Source organism: Mus musculus, chromosome Y, assembly GCF_000001635.26.
Source record: "Mus musculus strain C57BL/6J chromosome Y, GRCm38.p6 C57BL/6J".
Taxonomy (NCBI): Eukaryota; Metazoa; Chordata; class Mammalia; order Rodentia; family Muridae; genus Mus; species Mus musculus.
In genome coordinates this window covers 45258563-45282103 of record NC_000087.7, presented here as the reverse complement: position 1 = coordinate 45282103, position 23541 = coordinate 45258563, and positions in this window count along the sequence as shown.

Genomic DNA, 23541 nt, shown 5'->3' with positions numbered 1-23541 from the left:
AAATCTTTAAAATTAAATTTATTTCCTATATCCAATTACTTTCATGCTCCTGTTTTGAAGATATTCTAAACTATGTCATACTATCCATTTTACTAATTATTTTATTTATTTGTATTTCAAATGTGATCCCCTTCAGCATACTCCCTCCATGAGGACCCTACCACACTTCTGTCCTCTCTCTAAAAGGTTACTCTCCCACCCACATCTCTAGAATTCCCCTTTTCTGGGGATATAAAGCTTCCACAGGACAAGCACACATCCTCATCGCACTGAGGCCAGACAATGCTATCCTCTGCTACATATGTATAGTAGGGGTTATGGACTAGTACATGTATCCTTTTTGGTTGGTTGCTTAGTACCTGAGAATTCTGGAAATCTAGTTTTTTCATGGTGTTGTTCTTCCTATAGGGTTGTAATTCCCTTCAGTTCCTTCAGTCTTTGATCAAACTCTTCCATAAGGGTTCCTGGGTTTAGACCAATGGTTGGCTGTAAATATCTGCATCTGTCTCAGTCAGTTGATGGCATAGCCTCTTTTAGGACAGTCATCCCATGTTCCTGTCTGAAAGCATATCTTGGTCAATTAACAAATGGGACCTTCTGAAACTGAAAAGGTTCTGTAAGGCAAAGGACACTGTCAATAGGACAAAATGGCAACCTAGTAATGGAGAAAAGATCTTTACTAACCCTACATCTGATCGAGGGCTAATATTCAAAATATACAAAGAATTCAAGAAGGTAGACACCAAAAAAAAAACACATTCTAATGAAAAAATGAGCTCTAGAGCTAAACAAAATTCTCAATTTAGGAATCTCAAAAGCCTGAGAAGCAACTAAAGAAATGTTCAACATCCTCATTTATAGTGAAATACAAATCAAAACCACGCTGAGATTCCATCCTAAACCAATCAGAATGGTTGAGACCAAAATGTCAGGTGAAAATAGCTGCTAGAGCAAATGTAGATAAAAAAGAACACTTTATCTTTGCTAGTGGGATTGCAAATTGTTTTCCAGATTCTATAATCTGGAAAATATTCTGGCATTTCTTCACAAAATTGGAAATAAGTCTATCTGAATTTTCATATATACAACTTCTGAACATATACCCCAAAAATGCTCTACCATATCATGAGTAAACCTTCAGTGTTTACAGCAGCCTTAATTATAATAGTGGGGGTTCAGGGACTATGCCGAACTTAGGAAATTAATCTGAACAGGTAAGAGAGTGCACCACAGAACCGGACAGCTTCTGGGACAGGCCGAGCCACAGAACCGCTGAGGCAGCACCCTTTTCGGGCCATAGAAAGCCAGCCACCCTCCCAACCAAAGGACAGGTATCTGCCTGGTTCGGAAGGCCTCAGCCTCAGGAGCAGCGGATGCCACCTTGGTTCTATGACGCCACCAAACTTAGCAACTTAGTCTGCACAGGTGAGAGTGTGCACCAAAGAAGCTGACAGCTTCTGGGACCTGTCAAGCAACACAGCTTCTGGAAAAGGTCCTGTTTTGGGCCCACTTCTTCAGCCAGGAGGAGGTCCAAACACAAGATAATCTTTGCACCTTCCCTGTAAGAGGAGAGCTTACCAGCAGAGAGAGCTCTGAGCACTGAAACTCAGATGAGAGAGTCTGTCTCCCAGGTCTGCTGATAGATGGTAACAGAATCACCAGAAGAACAATCTCTAAACAGAGTCAACTATAACAACTAACTCCAGAGATTACCAAATGGTGAAAGGTAAATGTAGGAATCTTACTAACAGGAACCAAGACCACTCACCATCATCAGAACCCAGCACTCCCACTTCGCCTAGTCCAGGGCACCCCAACACATCTGAAAACCTAGACGCAGATTTAAAAGCATATCTCATGATGATGGTAGAGGACATCAAGAAAGACTTTAATAACTCACTTAAAGAAATACAGGATAACACTGCTAAAGAGTTACAAGTCCTTAAAGAAAAACAGGAAAACGCAATCAAACAGGTAGAATTCCTTACAGAAAAAGAGGAAAACACATCCAAACAGGTGATGGAAATGAACAAAACCATACTAGACCTAAAAAGGGAAGTAGACACAATAAAGAAAACTCAAAGTGAGGCAACACTGGAGATAGAAACCCTAGGAGAGAAAACAGGAACCATAGATTTGAGCATCAGCAACAGAATACAAGAGATGGAAGAGAGAATCTCAGGTGCAAAAGATCCCATAGAGAACATCGGCACAACAATCAAAGAAAATGGAAAATGCAAAAAGATCCTAACTCAAAATATCCAGGAAATCGAGGACACAATGAGAAGACCAAACCTATGGATAATAGGGGTGGATCAGAATGAAGATTTTCAACTCAAAGGACCAGCAAATATCTTCAACAAAATTATTGAAAAAAACTTCCCAAATCTAAAGAAAGAGATACCCATGAACATACAAGACGCATACAGAGCTCCAAATAGACTGGACCAGAAAAGAAATTCCTCCCTACACATAATAATCAGAACAACAAATGCACTAAATAAAGATAGAATACTAAAAGCAGTAAGGGAAAAAGGTCAAGTAACTTATAAAGGCAAGTCAAACAGAATTACACCAGATTTTTCACCAGAGACTATGAAAGCCAGAAGAGCCTAGACAGATGTTATACAGCCATTAAGAGAACACAAATTACAGCCACGGCTACCATACCCAGCCAAACTCTCCATTACCATAGATGGAGAAACAAAAGTATTCCATGACAAAAACAAATTCACATATTACCTTTCCACAAATCCAGCCCTTCAAAGGATAATAACAGAAAAAAAAATACAAAGAAGGGAATCTTGCCCTAGAAAGAACAAGAAGATAATCCCTCAACAAACCTAAAAGAAGACAGCCACAAAAACAGAATGCCAACTATAACAACAAAAATAAGAGGAACCAACAATTACTTTTCCTTAATATCTCTTAATTTCAATGGTCTTAACTCCCCAATAAAAAGATATAGACTAACAAACTGGCTACACAAACAAGACCCAGCATTTTGCTGATTAAAGGAAACACATCTCAGAGAAAAAGATAGACACTACCTCAGAATGAAAGGCTGGAAAACAATTTCCCAATCAAATGGTATGAAGAAACAACCTGGACTAGCCACCCTAACATCTGATAAGATTGACTTACAACCCAAAGTCATCAAAAAATACAAGGAGGGTCACTTCATTTTCATCAAAGGTAAAATCCTCCAAGAGGAACTATCAATTCTGAATATCTATGCTCCAAATACAAGGGCAGCCACATTCATTTAAGAAACTTTAGTAAAGCTCAAAGCACACATTGCACCTCACACAATAATTGTGGGAGACTTCAGCACACTACTTTCACCAATGGACAGATCAAGGAAACAGAAAATAAACAGGGACACAGTGAAACTAACATAAGTTATGAAACAAATGGATCTAACAGATATCTACAGAACATTTTATCCTAAAACAAAAGGATATACCTTCTTCTCAGCACCTCATGGTACCTTCTCCAAAATTGACCACATAATAGATCACAAAACAGGCCTCAACAGATACAAACATATTGAAATTGTCCCATGCATCCTATCAGATAACCATGCACTAAGGCTGATCTTCAACAACAAAATAAATAATAGAAAGCCAACATTCACGTGGAAACTGAACAACACTCTTCTCAATGATATCTTGGTCAAGGAAGGAATAAAGAAAGAAATTAAGGACTTCTTAGAGTTCAATGAAAATGAAGCCACCTCATACCCAAACTTATGGGACACAATGAAAGCATTTGTAAGAGGAAAACTTATAGCTCTGAGTGCCTCCAAAAGGAAACTAGAGAGAGCATACATTAGCAGCTTGACAACACTCCTAAAATCTCTAGAACAAAAGAAAGCAAATTCACCCAAGAGGAGTACACGGCAGGAAATACTGAAACTCAGGGGCAAAATCAACCAAGTAGAAACAAGAATAACTACTCAGAGAATCAACCAATTGAGGAGCTGGTTAATTGAGAAAATCAACAAGATAGACAAACCCTTAGCCAGACTCACTAGAGGGCACAGGGAAAGCATTCTAATTATTAAAATCTGAAATGAAAAGGGAGACATAACAACAGATCCTGAAGAAATCCAAAAAACCATCAGTTCCTTCTACAAAAGGATATACTCAAAAAAAACTGGAGAACCTGGAAGAAATGGAGAAGTGTCTAGACTGATACCAGGTACCAAAGTTGAATCAAGATCAGGTTAATGATCTAAACAGCCCGATATCCCCCAAAGAAATAAAATCAGTCCTTAATAGTCTCCCAACCAAAGAAAGCCCAGGACGAGATGGGTTTCGTGCAGAGTTCTATCAGACCTTCAAAGAAGATCTACTCCCAGTTCCTCACCAGAGGAATACCGAAAGGCAGAGAAGCACCTGAAAAAATGTTCAACATCCTTAATCTTCAGGGAAATGCAAATCAAAACAACGCTGAGATTCCACCTTCACACCAGTCAGAATGGCTAAGATGAAAAATTCAGGTGACAGCAGATGCTAGTGAGGATGTGGAGAAAGGAACAATCCTACATTTTTTGTGGGATTGCAAGCTTGTACAACCACTCTGGAAATCAGTCTGGCAGTTCCTCAGAAAATTGGACATAGTACTACCAGAGGATCCTGCAATACCTCTTCTGAGCATATATCTAGAAGATGCCCCAACTGGTAAGAAGGACACATGCTCCACTATGTTCATAGCAGCCTTATTTATAACAGCCAGAAGCTGGAAAGAACCCAGATGCCCCTCAACAGAGGAATGGATACAAAAAATTTGGTACATTTACACAATGGAGTACTACACAGGTATTAAAGAGAATGAATTTATGAAATTCATAACCAAATGGATGGACCTGGAGGGCATCATCCTGAGTGAGGTAACCCAATCACAAAGAAACTCTCACAATATGTACTAACTGATAAGTGGATATTAGCCCAGAAACTTAGGATACTCAAGATATAAGATACAATTTGCTAAACACATTAAACTCAAGAGAACGAAGACCAAAGTATGGACGCTTTGCCCCTTCTTAGAATAGGAAACGAAACACCCATTGAAGAAGTTACAGAGACAAAACTTGGAAGTGTGACGAAAGGATGGACCATCTAATGATTGCCATATCCAGAGATCCATCCCATGATCAGCTTCCATATGCTGACACCATTGCATACATTAGCAAGATTGTGCTGAAAGGACATGGGTATAGTTGTCTCTTGTGAGACTACGCCAGGGACTAGCCAACACAGAAGTGGATGCTCACAGTCAGATATTGAACGGGCCACAGGGCCCCCAATGGAGGAACTAGAGAAAACACCCAAGGAACTAAAGGGAACTGCATCCCTATAGGAACTAAGCAGTACCACGGAGCTCTTGTCTCTTGCTGCACATGTATTAAAAGATGACCTAGTCGGCCATCACTGCAAAGAGAGGCCAATTGGACTTGCAAACTTTATATGCCCCAGTACAGGGGAACGCCAGGGCCAAAAAGGGGCTGTGGGTGGGTAAGTGAGTGAGGGGGGGTGCTTGTATGGGGGACTTTTGGTATAGCATTGGAAATGTAAATGAGCTGAATACCTAATTAAAAATGAAAAAAAAAAAAAAGAACTAACCATAAATTTCACCAAAGGAGCAGGTTGTAATTTTAAGAAATAAAAACAAGTGGTTGTACCATTAAACAAAGAAAAAAAATTATAATAGCTGAATGCTGGAAATAACCCAGATTCCCTTCAATGAAAATTATATACAGAAAATGTGATACATTTACCCAGTGAAAGACTACTCAAGAGGCAGGCAGATTTCTGAGTTCAAGGGCAGCCTGGTCTACAGAGTGATTTCCAGGACATCCAGGGCCATACAGGGATATCCTATCCCGAAAAAACAAAAACAAAAAACAAAAAAACAAAAAAACAAAACAAAACAAAAAAAAAGACCACTCAGCTATTCAAAATAAGGATATCAGTTTTTTGTTTTGTTTTTGTTATTATTTCCAGGAAAATGCATGGAAATAGAAAATATCATCCTGTTTGAAGTAACCCAGACACCAAAGGAGATATGTGTGAATATATGGTATGTACTCACTGATAAGTGGATATTACCCAAAAAGTTCAGAATATCCATGAAGAATTCACAGACCATATGAAGCTTAAGAAGAGGGAAAGCCCAAATGTGAATGCTTCAATCTCCAATCTCACTTAGAACATGGAACAACATAATCATTGGAGGCAGAGGTATGGAGGGACATGTGTGAAACAGGGGAGGTGGAGGGAAGAAAAGGAGGCAATATCTGGTATGAGGGAGACAGGAAAGAAGCCCTGAGGGCCAAGAGAATGAATAGAAATATCTAGTAGTGTGATGTGGGGAATGGGAAGAACCACTACTAAATCCCAGACAGCATGGTTGTGGGAGGCTCTCAGGACCCAATGAGGATGACATTAGACGAAATGCCCAACAGCAGTGTGATAGAACCTGAAGAGACCCTTTCAAGTACAAAGTAAAATGGTTCTATTTGAATATATTGAAACGTTCATATAATTTTTGCCCTTAGATATGCATAGGTATTCTATTATATTATTTCATGTGTGGCAAATTATGATTATGAGGGCATATCTCTGATGTAGATCCAATTTGATTATGGTGATTTTTTTAATGCAGTATGAAACTTTTTTCTACTAAGTTTGCAAACCTGGAAACCACTATTGAAAGGAGAGAAACAGCTTCTGAAAGTTGTCCCATGACCTGCACGTTCATGATGTGACGTATGCAACCACAGAAATGAAAGTATATACAGAGAAACACAATGTAGTTATATTTACAAAAGAAATTCTGTAGTCTGGTAGAACTCATTGTTAAATCCATCTAGTCCTGGACTTTTATGGTACTTTCCCTGCCATGATACCATTACCACATTTCAAGAACATGAGTTCTTATATTGGTTTTCTTTTATCCCCTTAATTTAAATATGTAGGTAATATATTCCTATAATTTTTTTTCAGTTTCTTCAAGATTTTATACTTTTTGTATTATTATTTCAGAATATTATCTTATGTTTCATTGAATTTCTTTGGTATATGTTGGACTATATATGGTTTTGTTGACTTCTGTACTGTACTGTCCTTAGCAATAAACTGCCATCTAGTAGTATCATTTCTACCCCTGAGAATAGAACTACCAACCACCATGTCTTCCATAGTCCACATTTAAATTTTCTACAAAGTTTGTGACATGTTCACTCCTCTAAGTTATAGATTATTTTACTCAAACTTTCTGTATAAGGTTACTCCAGTGACTCAGAATTACAATTCCTATGATTTTTGAATCTGCACTGTAGCTCAATCTGTAAAGAAGAAGAAGAAAAAAAAACACATCTCAAGATGGACTCAGGTTGAGCATCCAGAGAAATGTAAATGATGTAATGGATTTTTCTCTTCTTTAAGAGAGAATCTATGTGATGAAAATATCTTTGTAACTGATTCAAACAGTAAGAGATTGCATTTCTGGCTCAGACTACATGTTTATGTGTGTATGTGTATAAATATATATAATGAATTTTGTTATGCTTGAGGTGTGCAGTTTCCTTCTAACTTGTATTATCCATGTGATTTTTCTTAAAGGTGAAATTCTGGTATTTATATTCATTGTTCATAATAAAGGGTGGAATTTTTTAAATATCATATTTGCACTTCTGAGCACATGCTGAATTTACACTGTTGCTTTTCTTAGATTTGCCATTTGTGTTATTTTGACTTTGTTTTTTACCTGTCTGACTTCTAGAGATGAATATTAATTATCTATATTGTTTCCCAAGTTTTCCTGACTCTAAGCCTAATATAGACATAATATTTCTATATTGTATGTAGAAAGGAAATAAAAATTACCAACTATCCCTGTATTCTCCAATTAGAATGAATTCTAAAATTCTCGAAGTATAAATTGTCATTTCATTGGTGAGATGAAATATTTAAAATTTGATTCTACTTTCCGAAAAAGAAATCCACCTATCTCTTTTATTCATTTTTATTTTTGCTGTTTCTTTTCCAGAAGTATTTGCTGTGGCCAATTTCTGAATATTTAAAGTTTTACAACACTGGCTGGATTGGCTCTGGACATTCCTCACCATCAAATTTGGATTCAGTTTTGTCTTCTTGGCTCAGTTGTTTATTTTCCATTCATCTTTCAAATTCCTTTGTTCTTTCATGTGAATTCACAGCTGGTCACTTGATATTAAGTAACTAATTTGGTTCCTTTTTTGCCAAAAAAATAAATCAGTCGCTATTTATAACAAATTTTAGATTAATAAAGTCAGTGGCCTTTATAAAAATTATGAACTGAATTGTAGTTGGTTTGACCTAATGCTGCTTTTATTATAATTTTCTGCATGTACAACACTGAGGGATTCTGCTCTGAGTTGGTTTTGATTGGTAAATGAAGATTCAACCAGGTAATGGCTGGCCAGAGCAGACAGAGGTAGGACTTTTAAGGTTCCAGAGCTTAAAAGAGAGAGGAAGTAGTACAAAGGAGATCCATCAGGCTGGGAGATGAAGAAGTGAAATGCCATAACTGAGAAGAGTGGAGGGCAGGAGTCATAGCCAGAATTTGAAGGTGCTGGAGAGGGCGCACAGACTTCTGACTACCACTAGCTACCCACAACAACCGCCAAGCGAACTTAAGCCCTCTGGTGAGTGGAACTAGCATCTGCTCCAATCCAATCTTGCGGGACTTGACACGGCATTAGTCAGAGAAGCAAAAACCCGGTCTGAGTAGGGGCACAAGCCCCTTTTGGTCCGAGCAGCACCGGGGTAGCTATGGCGCACAGTCGGCTAACTACAGCCAGATACACACAACACCAGCCAGGCCATCTTAAGAATTCTGAGGATTGGGATCTGCCTGGCACGGGAGCCCTTTGCCCGAGTATTGGCAACAGACATCTTAGTTCTGGGACCCTGCCAAGTGTATCCTGCACAGCTCCAGAGAATACCAGATGGCAAAAGCAAACTTAAGAATCCTACTAACAGAAATCAGCACCACACAACATCATCAGAACGCAGCACTCCCATGCCACCTAGTCCTGGGCACCCCGACACAACCGAGAAGCTAGACCCAGATTTAAAAGCATATCTCATGATGATGTTAGAGGACATCAAGAAGAACTTTAATAACTCACTTATAGAAATACAGGAGAACACTGCTAAAGAGTTTCAAGTCCTTATAGAAAAACAGGAAAACACATCCAAACAGGTGATGGAAATGAACAAAACCATACTAGACCTAAAAAGGGAAGTAGACACAATAAAGAATACCCAAAGTGAGGCAACTTTGGAGATAGAAACCTAGGAAAGATATCTGGAAACATAGATGCAAGCATCAGCAACAGAATACAAGACATGGAAGAGAGAATGTAAGGTGTAGAAGATTCCATAGAGAACATCAGCACAACAATCAAAGAAAATGCAAAATGCAGAAAGATTCTAACTCAAAACATCCAGGAAAATCCAGGACACAATGAGAAGACCAAACCTACGGATAATAGGAGTGGATGAGAATGAAGATTTTCAACTCAAAGGACCAGCAAACATTTTCAACAAAATTATTGAAGAAAACTTCCCAAATCTAAAGAAAGAGATGCCCATGAACATACAAGAAGCCTACAGAACTCCAAATAGACTGGACCAGAAAAGAAATTCCTCCTGACACATAATAATCTGAACATTAAATGCCCTAAATAAAGAGAGAATATTAAAAGCAGTAAGGGAGAAAGGTCAAGTAACATATAAAGGCAGTCCTATCAGAATTACACCAGAGTTTTCACCAGAGACTATGAAACCCAGAATAGCCTGTACAGATGTTATACAGAAACTAAGACAACACAAATTCCAGCCCAGGCTACTATACCCGGCCAAACTCTCAATTACCATAGATGGAGAAACCAAAGTATTCCACGACAAAACCAAATTCACAAATTATCTTTCCACAAATCCAGCCCTTCAAAGGATAATAACAGAAAAGAAGCAATACAAGGACAGAAATCATGCCCTAGAACAAGCAAGAAAGTAATCCCTCAACAAACCAAAAAGAAGACAGCCACAAGAACAGAATGCCAACTATAACAACAAAAGTAAAAGGAACTAACAATTACTTTTCCTTAATATGTCTTAATATCAATAGTCTCAACTCCCCAGTAAGAAGACATAGACTAACAGACTGGCTACAAAAACAGGACGCAGCATTCTGCTGCTTACAGGAAACCCATCTCAGGGAAAAAGACAGACACTACCTCAGAGTGAAAGTCTGGAAAACAATTTTCCAAGCAAATGGTCTGAATAAACAAGCTGGAGTAGCCATTCTAATATCGGATAAAATTGACTTCCAACCCAAAGTTATCAAAAAAGACAAGGAGGGACACTTCGTACTCCTCAAAGGTAAAATCCTCTAAGAGGAACTCTCAATTCTGAATATCTATGCTCCAAATGCAAGGGCTGCCACATTCATTAAAGACACTTTATTAAAGCTCAAACCACACATTGCACCTCACACAATAATAGTGGGAGACTTCAACACACCACTTTCACCAATGGACAGATCGGTGAAACAGAAAATAAACAGGGACACAGTGAAACTAACAGAAGTGATGAAACAAATGGACTTAACAGATTATCTACAGAACATTTTATCCTAAAACAAAAGGATATACCTTCTTCTCAGCACCTCACAGGACCTTCCCCAAAATTGATCATATAATTGTCACAAAACAAGCCTCAACAGATACAAAAATATTGATGTTGTTCCATGTATCCTATCAGACCACCATGGCCTAAGGCTGATCATTCACTTGGAAACTGAACAACACTTTTCTCAATGATTCCTTGGTCAAGGAAGGAATAAAGAAAGAAATGAAAGACTTTTTTGAGTTTAATGAAAATGAAGCCACAACATACCCAAACCTATGGGACACAATGAAATCATTACTAAGAGGGAAAATCATAGCGCAGAGTGCCTCCAAGAAGAAACAGGAGAGAGCACATACTAGCAGATTGACAAAACATATAAAAGCCCTAGAAAAAAAAGAAACAAATTCATCCAAGAGGAGTAGACGGCAGGATTAATCAAATTCAGGGGTGAAATCAACCAAGTGTAAACAAGAAGAACTATTCAAAGAATTAAAAAACTAGGAGTTGGTTCTTTCAGAAAATCAACATGATAGATAAACACTTAGCTAGACTCACAAGAGGGCACAGGGACAATATCTCAATTAACATAATCAGAAATGAAAAGGGAGACATAGCAACAGATCCTGAAGAAATCCAAAACACCATCAGATCCTTCTACAAATGGTTTTCTCAACGAAAATGGAAAACCTGAATGAAATGGACAAATTTCTAGACAGACACCAGGTACCAAAGATAAATCAGGATCAAGTTAATGATCTAAACATTCCCATATCCCCTAACGAAATAGAAGCAGTCATTAAAAGTCTCCCAACCAAAAAAAGCCCAGGACCAAATGGGTTTAGTACAGAGTTTTACCAGACCTTCAAAGAAGATCTAATCCCAGTTCTGCACAAACTATTCCACAAAATAGAAGTAGAGGGAACTCTACCCAACTCATTCAATGAAGCCACAATTACTCTGATACCTAAACCACAGAAAGATCCAACAAGTTAGAGTACTTCAGACCAATTTCCCTTATGAATATCAATGCAAAAATCCTCAATAAAATTCTTGCTAACCGAACCCAAGAACACATTAAAGCAATCATCCATCCTGACCAAGTAGGTTTCATCCCAGGGATACAGGGATGGTTTAATATATGAAAATCCATCAAGGTAATCCATTATGTAAACAAATTCAAAGACAAAAACCACATGATCATCTCGTTAGACGTGGAAAAAGCATTCGATAAGATCCAACACCCATTCATGTTAAAAGTCTTGGAAAGATCAGGAATTCAAGGCCCATACCTAAACATGATAAAAGCAATCTACAGCAAACCAGTAGTCAACATCAAAGTAAATGGTGAGAAGCTGGAACAATCCCACTAAAATCAGGGACTAGAAAACGCTGCCCAGTATCTCCCTACCTCTTCAACGTAGTACTTGAAGTCCTAGCAAGAGCAATTCGACAACAAAGAAAGATCAAGGGGAAACAAATTGGAAAAGATGAAGTCAAAATATCACTTTTTGCAGATGATATGATAGTATATATAAGTGACCCTAAAAATTCCACCAGAGGACTCCTAAGACTGATAAACAGCTTCAGTGAAGTAGATGGAGTAAAATTAAATTAAAAAAGTCAATGGCCTTTCTCTACACAAAGGACAAACAGGCTGAGAAAGAAATTAGGGAAACAACACCCTTCTCAATAGCCACAAGTAATATAAAATACCTAGGCGTGAGTCTAAGTAACGAAATGAAAAATCTGTATGAGAAGAACTTCATGTCTCTGAAGAAAGAGATTAAAGAAGATCTCAGAAGATGGAAAGATCTCCCATGCTCATGCATTGGCAGGATCAACATTGTAAAAATGGCTATCTTGCCAAAATCAATGTACAGATTCAATGCAATCCCCATCAAAATTACAATTCAATTCTTCAACGAATTAGAAGGAGCAATTTGCAAATTCATCTGGAATAACAAAAAAAACTAAGATAGCAAAAACTCTTCTCAAGGATAAAAGAACCTCTGGTGGAATCACTATGAATGACCTAAAGTTTTACTACAGAGAAATTGTGATAAAAACTGCATGGTACTGGTATAGAGACAGACAAGTAGACCAATGGAATAGAATTGAAGACCCAGAAATGAACCCACACACCTATGGTCACTTGATCTTCGACAAGGGAGTTAAAACCATCCAGTGGAAGAAAGACAGCCTTTTCAACAATTGGTGCTGGCACAACTGGTTGTTATCGTGTAGAAGAATGCGAATCGATCCATACTTATCTCCTTGTACTATGCTCAAATCTAAGTGGATCAAGGAACGTCATATAAAACCAGAGACACTGAAACTTATAGAGGAGAAAGTGGGGGAAAGCCTTGAAGATGTGGGCACAGGGGAAAAATTCCTGAATAGAACAGCAATGGCTTGTGCTTTAAGATCAAGGATTGACAAATGGGACCTCATCAAACTGCAAAGCTTCTGCAAGGCAAAAGACACCTTCAATAATTCAAAAAGACCACCAACAGATTGGGAAAAAATCTTTACCTATCTTAAATCAGATAGGGGAATAATATCCAATATATTAAAAGAACTCAAGAGGGTGGACTCCAGAAAGTCAAATAGCCCCATAAAAGATGGGGCTCAGAGCTGAAAAAAGAATTCTCACCTGAGGAATACCGAAAGGCTGAGAAACACTTGAAAAAATTTTCAACATCCTTAATAATCATTGAAATGCAAATCAAAACAACCCTGAGATTCCATCTCACACCAGTCAGAATGGCTAAGATGAAAAATTCAGGTGACAGCAGATGATGGCGAGGATGTGGAGAAAGAGGAACACTCCTCCATTGTTGGTGGGATTGCAAGCTGGTACAACCACTCTTGAAATCAGTCTGGCGGTTCCTCCGAAAATTGGACATAGTACTACAGGAAGATCCTTCAATACCTCTTCTGGGCATATATCCAAAGATGTCCCAACCGGTAAGAAGGACACATGCTCCACTATGTTCATAGCAGCCTTATTTATAATAGCCAGAAGCTGGAAAGAACCCAGATGTCCCTCAACAGAGGAATGGATACAAAAAAATTTGGTACATTTACATAATGGAGTACTACTCAGCTATTAAAAAGAATGAATTCACAAAAGTCCTAGGCAAATTGTTGGACCTGGAGGGCATCATCCTGAGTGAGGTAACCCAATCACAAAAGAACTCAAATGAAATGTACTCACTGATAAGTGGATATTAACCCAGAAACTTAGTATAGCGAGATATAATGTACAATACATAAAACATATGAAACTGAAGAAGAACAAAAACCAAAGTGTGGACACGTTGCTCATTCTTATAATTGGAAACAATCACCCATGTAAGGAGTTACATAGACAAAGTTTGGAGCTGAGCCAAAAGAATGGTCCATCTAGAGACTGCCATATCCAGGGATCCATCCCATAATTAGCCTCCAAGCGATGACACCATTGCATACACTAGCAAGCCTTTGATGCAAGGATGGTGATATAGCTGTCCCTTGTGAGACTAGGCCGGGGACTTGGAAACACAGAAGTGGATGCTCACAGTCAACTATTGGATGGATCACAGGGCCCCCAATGGAGGAGCTAGAGAAAGTATCCAAGGAGCTAAAGAGATCTGCAACCCTATCGGAGGAACAACATTATGAACTAACCAGTACCCCAGAGCTCTTGAATCTAGCTGCATATGTATCAAAAGATGACCTAGTCGGCCATCACTGGAAATAGAGGCCCATTGGTCAGGCAAATGTTATATGCCCCAGCACAGGGGAATGCCAGGGCCAAAAAATGGGAATGGGTGGGTATGGGAGTGGGAGGGGGCTTTTGGGATAGCATTGGAAATGCAATTGAAGAAAATAAAAAAATTAAATTGAGAAATACTCAAAACAATTCAGCAAAAATCAGGAACAAGAAAAGGCTGTTCAGTCTCTGCAAATCTATTTAATAGAGTACTTGACATTCTAGTTATAGGAATAAGACAACTGAAGAGGATCAAGGAGATACAAATTAGAAAGGAAGAAATCAAAGTATCGTTATTTATAAGATAGTATAGATAAACAATTCCAACAATGCTACCAGATGATAAACACCTCGAGCACAAATGATAAACACCTGGAGCAACGTGTCTAGATTCAAGAATAATTAATTAAATAATTATAAATAAATAAGTAAATAAATAAATAAATAAATAAATAAATAAATAAATAAATAAATAAATAAAATGAAGAAGGTGCTGGAAGAGTGTGACCCAGTTTGGCAGTTCTCTGGTTCCAGGGCAACAAAAGTAACATAAAGAAGTTAGTAGGTAATAACCAGGATTGTCAGTGGGAGGTTGATTAACCACATAGAGGCTAGAAAGTGGCCCAACTGTTACACTGTTTAAAGCATAACAAAATATAAAAATTCTGTGAGTTATTTTCATAAGGGAGTGCAAATCATTGGGGTAGTAAACAGAAAAATGCCATTATGATTTACACATAACAATATTGTTACACTGAATAAAATAAAAAATAAGTTCTGGAGAACTAATGAATTTTGTACTTGTTATACTTAATATTATCATATACATACACAGTGAGTTAATTGTCAATATTCTTTAAAGTCATTATAAAATACCATAACTGTATCAAGTAATAGATGATATTTCAATAGTTTTAATCAGTTTATTATTATTTATACATAAAAAACATGTATAAGACATATTTGTGACATACACCTTAATAAAAGAAAGGTAATACAAATTTTACAAATATTACAGAACTCTGCCTATGTATTCTGCATGCTCTCAAATGAATATTAATAAAAAAAACAACCAAGAATCACTGCCATTGAAAAGTTAATAAACTTGTAGTACAATTTACCCTATTGATCCATGAAACTCATTATACTATAGAAGACATATTTCATAAAGTACAAAATAGGTGAATTATAGTGTTTTAATTACTTTTCTGTTGTCACAATAAGACACTGTGGCAAAAACAGGTTACAAATAGAGTTTATTAGGGGTTTATTCTTGGTTTCAGCGGCTTGGAATCCATGGTCATCATAATGGAAAGCATAGCAGCAAGTAGACCCACATGGCATTGGGATAAAAATTTGAAGGCAGACAGAGTAATCTAACCAGGAATGGTAAAAGCTTTTACATCTCAAATCCCATCCACAGTTACACAACTTCTTCAACAAGGTTATATCAACTAATTATTCCTAAAAATTTACACTAACATATTATCAAGTACTCAAATATTTGAGCCAAATGAGATCATTCCCATCCAAAAAAGCCCCCAAACCATACTTATTTTGTTTTTCAGATCATCTGTTAATGTGTTTCTTTATTGTCTGTTGTGGTGTTTACTTTTAATTGTCATCTTGACACACACTAGAATCAGTTGATAAAGCAATCAAAATTGTGTGGATAAAACTGACATATTGGCTAGGCATGGTGGTGCACACATTTAATCCCATAACTTGGAAGGCAGAGGCAGGCAGATTTCTGAGTTCGAGGCCTGCCTGGTCTACTAAAGGAAGTCCAGGACAGCCAGGGCTATACAGAGAAACCCTGGCTTGAAAAACAAAAACAAAAACAAAAACAAAAACAAAAACAAAAACAAAAACAAAAACAAAAACAAAAACAAAAACAAAAACAAAGAAACAAACAAAAAAGACTGATATACGTTTGTTTTATTATTAGTTGATGTAGGAACACCCACCTTGAATATAGTTGACACAATTTTTTTTTATTTTTTTGGGGGCTGTGGACACTTCTGTGAATGAAAAAAGTAGCTAAGTCACAAGAACATACAAGGATATACTCATTTCTCAATCCTTCTGAATGCAGACATGTGACCATCTGCCTAGGCAACTTTCATTAGATGAAAAGTGGCAAATTGTAAATTCTAATTACAAGCCAAATTAAGCCTTTCTCCCTAAGATGGTTTGTTTAGAGCATTTTATTGTAGTAATAGAAATAAGACTGGAAGACTCATAAAGTAACAAGACAAATTTATAAGTTCTCATCGTGTACTTTTCAAGTTCTGTGGCATTTTTTTACACACAATAATTTCTACACACCCTTTGATTAATATTGATGTTTGCTGAAATTATAAATAAAAAGTCTAGACCAACTTCAGGCACCCCAGCTAACATTCCACTCTAGGCTCTAGGCTCACCAACTCCCCTTCAAGTATTTTGAACAACTATAAAGTGCAACCCATGACCTGACACCATATTCCTTCTCACAACTTGAGCTGAAGATCTCTGCTTTTTTTTTTTTTTTTTTGGAGGCCCTACCTATGGAACCCAGAGGTAATGTTGACACCCAAAACCTCAGAAGACAGAGTAGTCACAAAACACTCAGTAAAGACACCCTCCTGGATCTGAAGACTTCCTGGTCACTAGAACCCCAAGGCATTAAGACCCGAAAACCTGGAGGAAATAGAGACCAAGGGAATAAAAACATCAACAAAACAAAACAAAAATCCATGCATCTGACAATTACATATGTAGAAATCAATATATAAACCTATAATAATCTCAAAATTCAAGTAGGTAGAGGACAATCTAAGAACACACTCTACAACAATTTGGGAAACCTGACAGCACTTAGCCACAGATGCCTTACTGTAGAACACTCTGGCTGTTCCATCATAGGTGAAGCACAAGAAAATGATCTTAAATCCAATTTAATGGAGATGGTAGATGTCTTTAAAGAAGAACTACATAAGTCCCTTAAAGAAATAGAGGCATGAACAATGAAACAGGTGAAGTAATTGAATAAACTGTTTAAGACCTGAAAGTGGAAATAGAAACAATAACGAATGAAAAAAGTCGCTAGGAGAGAGAAAATGTAATGAGTGACTTTCTGAAGATTGTCCAAAATTTTGGACAGATGTGATGGATCTCTGAATTGCAAGGCCTTCATACATTTCATTTGAGGAATCGATCTTTCCTCTAAGTATTCTAGAGTATAATTTTCCCTGGCATATAGCCCATCCTATTAGATGCAGATCAAAAAACATGTACTCTCTTGTAGTAATGCTATGTAAGTAAATTAATGATTTCTTACTACTTTATATAATTTTATAGAATTACTAAATGTACATAAGTAATTTTGAGCTCTTTATTGAAAAGCTGCAGTTGAAGTTCTGTAAGACTTCTTGTGTCAAAGACTAATTGCATTAGGATAAAATGCAGGCTTAAAACAAATTTATAATCAGAGAAACTATTCCTTCTATGATAGATGTGAATGCATTATCTGATAAGTATTTACACAAACTGAGAATGAACAATTTCTAGGACGTCCAAAGACAAAAGATAAAATATGGACTAGATGTATCTGTACAAAACTTCAAAATGAATGAGACACTGGGCAGATGATTGACCACCCTTGACATAAAATTTAGTTAAAACTTGTATGAACTTGTGGAGTTACTAGCAGCTAATGAATATATAATTAATAACCAATCACAATGGACTTGCAGGTAACATTCTTCCTGACATTCCTTATTTGATTTATTGACTTGTAGTAATGTTGTGAACTTGCTAGTACCTTTTATAAAATAGAAGCTTGGAATACCATACGATCATGTATCATGAAAAAGTGTAAGAATTGAATACAATAGGAAATAGGTTCCCGCTTTTCTCTCTCTCCTAGAAATGAAGTCTAAAGCCTTCTTTTGAAGTGAGTACTTTTTCTTGTGAATGTGAATTTCTCTGGCTACACAAGGTTAAAGAACTTTTAGCACTGAGCAAGGAAGGCACTGTGTCCTAACTCAATACTCCACTATTAAACCACAGGTATTAATCATCAAAAGTGGGCAAATTTAACCACAAAATAAGCCAGAAAGTTTTAAGTTTCCAGAAGCCATCAGCTTTCAACCATCAGGGCAATTACAAGGAAATTTAAAAAGGAAAGAGGAATTAAAAATTTTCTGGAATTCAATGAATTGCACAAAATTCCAAGTAAATGGGGTACAATGAAAACAGAGCTAAGATGAAGGATCATAATTATGAGTGTCTTCATAAGAAATTTTAGAGATCTCATACTCACCAATTAACAGCATGTCAGAAAGCTCTGGTACAAATAGAAGCACAGCCACCAAAGATAAATAGACAGCAGGAAATAATCAAACTCAAAACTAAAATCAATAAAAAAATCAAAGAGAACAAGACAAAGAATCAGGCAACAAATATTTGGTTCTTTGAGGAAATCATCAGGATGGACAAACCTTCTTTCAAAACTAAATAAAAGAAAGGGAGCGAAAGAATACAAATTAACAGAACTAGAAATGAAGAGGAAGACATAACAACAGACACCGAGATTATTGGGTTTCACTTCAAACCCTGTACTCCAGAAACATGGAAAACCAAAATAGAAAAAAAAAATAGGAAAATTTTCTCAATAGATACAATTTGGTAAAGCTTAATCAAGATCAACTTGAATAGTCCTATAGCCAAAGGGAATATAACCTATCATTTAATATCTCCCAAACAAATCCAGACAAGGTCAGATGGTTTTAGATCAGGATTATACCATACTTTCAAAAAAGTACTAATACTGATACACAAATTATTTCACTAGATAAAAACAGAAGGAAAATTGACAAAATTTACTTTATGGGAATACAGTCAATGTGAGACTTAAGTCACACAAAGACTCAACAAAGAAAGAGAATTTCGGACCAATTGCCCTTATAGACATCGATTTAAAAATTCTCAATAAAATACTTGTAAACAAAATTCAAAGATATATGAAAAATATCACCCCTATGATGAAGTAGTGTTCATTTTACATATGCAGGGATGGATCAACATACCAAACTCTTTCACTGTAATCTACCATGTAAGCAAACTAAAAGGAAAAAGAATACCACAAGATTATCATAGTCAATGTTGAAGAAGACTCCAACAAAATCCAACACCCCTTGATGATAAATTCTTAAAGAGATGAGGGATACATGTCACAAGCTTGAACATAATAAAGCCAATACATTGAAAGCTGACACCCAACATCAAATTAAATGGAGAGAAAAAAAAATTCCCTAAAAAGCAATAATATGGTAAAAGTATATATTCTCTATATCTATTCTGTATAGCACCTGAAGTTTTAGCAACAACAATAAAGAAAGGAAGAAGATCAAGCTATACAAAATGAAAAGAAAAAGTCAAACTATTGCTATTCAGATACAGTAGTATACATAAGTGACATGATGCAAAATTAACTGAAAATAAACAGTATACATCCTATAAACAGTATCTCTTCCTATTGATGCCAGATAAGGCCATCCTCTGCTACATGTGCACCTGGAGCCATGGGTCCCTCAATGTGTTTTATTTGGTTGAAGCTTTAGTTCCTGGGAGCTCTGAGGAGTCTGGTTGGTTGATATTGTTGTTTTTCCTATGATATTGCAAAACTCTTCAGCTCCTTCAGTCCTTAACTTCTACATTGTGGTCCCAAAGCTCATTCTGATGGTTGACAGCAAGCATCCACATCTGTATCAGTAAGGATTTGGCAAATCCTCTCAGGAAACTTCTATATCAGGCTCCTCTCAGCAAGCATTTGTTGGCATCAGCAATAGTGCCTGGGCTTGGTGGCTGCATATGGGATATATCCCCGTGTGGGGCAGGCTCTGAATGGCTTTTCCTTCAGACTATGCTCTACTCCTTTTCCCTGTATTTCCTTTCAACATAAACAATTCTGGGTAAAAATTTTTGTAAATGGTAGGGGACCTATATTTCAACCAGACCCAATTCCTAACCTCTGGATATGGTTTCTACAGGTACTCTCTCCCCTTTGTTAGGGATTTCACCTAATGTCATCCCCGTAGGTTCCTGTTATCCTCTTGTTTCCTGGAATCTGGAACTTTCTGTTGGCTTCCCCCAGTTCCCTATCCCCAGTTTCAAGCTGTACTACAGAGAAGAAGCGATAAAGACTGCATGGTATTGGCATGAATACAGATAGGTTGATCAATAAATTGATGTGAAGACACAGAAGTGAATCCGTACCTATGAACACTTGATTTTAACAAGACGCCAAAGCTCTACAGTGGAATAGATGAAACATTTTCAACAAATGATGCTGGTAGTAATGGATATCTGCTTGTAGAATACTACAAGTAGATCCATATCTATTACCCTGCACAAAAGTCAAGTCCAAATGGATCAACGATCTGATCAAGAAACCCTGATATACTAAATCTGACAAAAAAGGAAGTGGAGAATAACCTTGAAATCTTTGGCACAGAAGATGACTTCCTAAACAGAACTCTAGTAGTTCAGCCACTAAGATCAACAATTGATAAATGAAATCTCATTAAACTGAAAATATTTTGTAAGGCATGGGGCACTGCCAATAGAACAATATGTCAGCTTACAGAATTGCTTAACCAACACTATATCTGACAGAATGTTGATATCCAAAATATATAAAGAACTCAACAAATTAAACATCAACAAAGCTAATAATACATTAAAAATGGGGAACAGTGCTAAGCAAAGAATTCTTGATAGAGGAATCTAATGGCTGAGAAGCACTTAAAGAAATGCTCATTATCCTTAGTCATAAGGTAAATGCAAAATGATATGATTCTGATATTTTATCTTACAAACATCAAAATGGCTAATATCTAAGACTTAAATGACAGCACATTCTGCCTCAGGGACAAAGACAGACAACACATCAGAGTAAAAGGCTAGAAAACAATATTCCAAGCAAATGGTCTGAAGAAAAAACCTGGAGTAGCCATTCTAATATCAAACAAAATCGACTTCCAAAACAAAGTTATCAAAATTCAAGGAAGGACAGCACATTATGTTGAGGTTGTGGAAGTAATGGAAGACTCCTTCATTACTGCTACGAATGTAAACTTGTACAACAACTTTGGAAATAAATTTGATGGCATCTCAGAAAATTGGGAGTAATTGTATCAAAAACAAAACAAAAAAAACAAAAACAAAAACAAAACAAAACAAAAAACAAAACAATACAAAACAAAACCAAAAAAAAAAAAAAAGAAAAAAGAAAAACAGCTATAACACTCCTAGGTATATACCAAAAGGAAACTCCATCCTACCACCATAAGAGTACTTACTCAATTATGTTCATAGAGACATTATTCATAATAGCCAGAAACTGGAAACAACCTAGATATCCCTCAATCAAAAAAAGAATGAAGAAAATGTGGTACACTTACACAGTGGAATACTTCACAGCTATTAAAAACAAAGACAATTTGAAATTTGTACAAAAAAAAATAGATGGCACAAGAAAATATCACCATGAGTGAGGTAACCTAGACCCACATAGGCAAACATTGTACATATTCACATATAAGTTGGTACTGATTATAAAAGATAACCATGTTGTAATCCAAAGATGCCAAAAATGATATCTCACTGAGATTGGAATATAGTCTAGGCATTTTCATTGGACATGGGACTAGCACTGGACAAGAGTTGGTGTTTGGATGCAAACCAGAAGGATCATGAGTGGAAAGAATTGAGGGAGGGAGTACTGGAAGAGACAACTGGATTGGGGGAATTCATCGTTGGAATGAGCTAGAAACCTACAGAAATAGAAATTCCTCAGAATCTAAGAGAGTGAATTGAGGGTAACAGTAACTAACCCTCCTTGCAATGGGTAATATGAAGCCTGAAATGTCCATCTCCTGTAGCCAGGCAAGATTTCCAATGAAGAGAATGGGACACAAGTCCTACTATAAAAACTTCATCGTCCAATTTCTCCTGCCTACAAGATTTGCAGGGGTAAAGTTAGAACAAATATTGAGGGAATGGCCAACCAATGACTGGACCAGCTTGAGGCATATGCCAAGAAATAGAGCACATCCTTGATATTGTTAACAATGTTCTGCTCTACTGGCAAATAGAAGTCTAGCATAACTGTCATGAGAAAGACTTCAACTAGCAATTGATGGAGGCATATGCAAGAACCACAGCCAAAATTTCATTTGACTTTAGGGAATCTGTGAAAAAGGAAGAAGGTTTACTAGAGTCAAGGAGGTCAAGGAAACCACAAGAAAACTCACAGAATCAACTTACCTGAGTTCTTGGGGCCACACAGACACTGAGACAACAAGGTAGCATTCATGAGAATGACCTTGGCCCTTTGCACATATGTAAAATTTATGTAGCTTTGGATTCATGTGGAACCCTTAACAATGTGAGAACAGTCTCTCCCTGTCTCTGTTGCCTGCCTTTAAGATATTTTCTGCTGATTGAGCTTCCCCTTCTAGCTTTAATAGGAGAGGATGTTCCTAGTCTGTAATTTGATATGACAAGGCAGTTTTATATACATGGGAGGTCTCTCCTATTCTGAAGAGAAAGAGAGGAGGAATGCATTGGGGAAGGTGAGCTCCTGGGAAGGACTTCAAGAAGAGGAGGGAGGGGAAGCTATATTTGAGATGTATTTTCTGATTACAGTTTCCCCTAACAGTAACTCCTTCAGGTTCCTTTCCACTTCTTCTCTAATCCAGATTCCTACTGTCTGTCACTTTTTAGGAAACAAATAGTTATCTAAAGAATACTAATGAAATAAACCAAACAAACTGAATAGGACAAAACAACCAAAAAAATAAACAAATGCACACACACACACACACACACACACACACACACACACACACACACACAAACAAAACAAAACAAAAAAAACAAACAAAAAAAACAACATATATTGATACAGAAACACACATTCACATACTCTATCTAATCAAAACCCCAAACCAGAAAACATAATATACACAAAGAACCTGCATGATAGGAAAGCAAACAAACAAAATACCCAAAGTTAACTTTCTTAGACAAAGAGGCTCTAAAGATGCTGTCTTAGTT